This window comes from Bison bison, unplaced genomic scaffold (assembly GCF_000754665.1).
Source record: "Bison bison bison isolate TAMUID 2011002044 unplaced genomic scaffold, Bison_UMD1.0 scf7180017864383, whole genome shotgun sequence".
NCBI lineage: Eukaryota > Metazoa > Chordata > Mammalia > Artiodactyla > Bovidae > Bison > Bison bison.
In genome coordinates this window covers 5,722,059-5,722,999 of record NW_011494955.1, presented here as the reverse complement: position 1 = coordinate 5,722,999, position 941 = coordinate 5,722,059, and the positions used below count along the sequence as shown (strand labels likewise).

General features: G+C 57.3%; 1 protein-coding gene across 1 annotated transcript in view; it reads right to left on the bottom strand.

The window, feature by feature from the left end:
* Window positions 1-941, bottom strand: part of GRASP (GRP1 (general receptor for phosphoinositides 1)-associated scaffold protein) — an 11,949-nt gene that overhangs the window by 2,369 nt on the left and 8,639 nt on the right. The window lies entirely within an intron of this gene.

Here is a 941-nt window from a genome sequence, read left to right as displayed (position 1 = left end):
AGATGCATTAAACAAGAGGCCCAAGTTCTGAAGCAGTGTGGGGCCTCTAGTTCAGGCCCATACATGTAAGTCAGAATCCCCTAGTCTATTTCCCTGGCTGCAGGCTCCAAGCAAATAAGATGTAAAATATAGTGTGCGTGTCTGTGTGTGTGTTGAAGGGCGGAGTGGTGGAGTCAGAGCTTGCCGGAGCCCAATCCTCCCCCTCAGGCAGTTACCACACTGACACAGATGCAAAAAACCGTCCATTTTATACAGTTTGTGGTTCAGAAGCAACAATATGCAAATGGTGGAACAGTCTGTACTGCCCTCACCCCACCCGGATGTGCCCATTCCTATCTCCCAAGGGCAGAGGACCCAGGACCCCTGCCCAGTAGGACCCCACTTAGTTACAGGCCCCTAGGGGGGCCAAGCCCTTAAGGGTCAAGGCTGAGAGGGAGGGAGACCAGCACCTTGGGCCCCCTCAAGTGCCCACTGGATAACTGGAACTGTGTCTGTGTGGGGTGGGTAGGGGAACGACCGGGCGGAGGCCATTTCTCCCCATGGCCAAGGGTGGGGAGCAAGTAAAGCTGAGGAGAGGGCTTCGTGGGACAGGGTCCCCCTACCTGGAGGAGGAGTTTTCCTGGACACCCCACAAGGCACTACTGACCCAGATGTAGGATGGCACGTCCCATTTTTGGCCCCCGAACCTCTCCCAACCCCGAACTCTCTGGTTCTCCTGTGCCCACCTCCCACTGTAGTTTGGGGGAGGACAACTAAAGAGGCCTGGGGCTGGGTTCACCACTCTGCAGAGACTTGCCAGGACCAGCTGGGGTTGCCAAGGACCCTCTCCGGCTACTCTGGGCTCTTGGAGTCCCCGTGGCGGCCAAACGACCGCCCCCGCCCCCTTTTTGCACTGGCTGGAAAGAATAAATAAATAAATACTTCCCCCGCCCGCCCCCGCC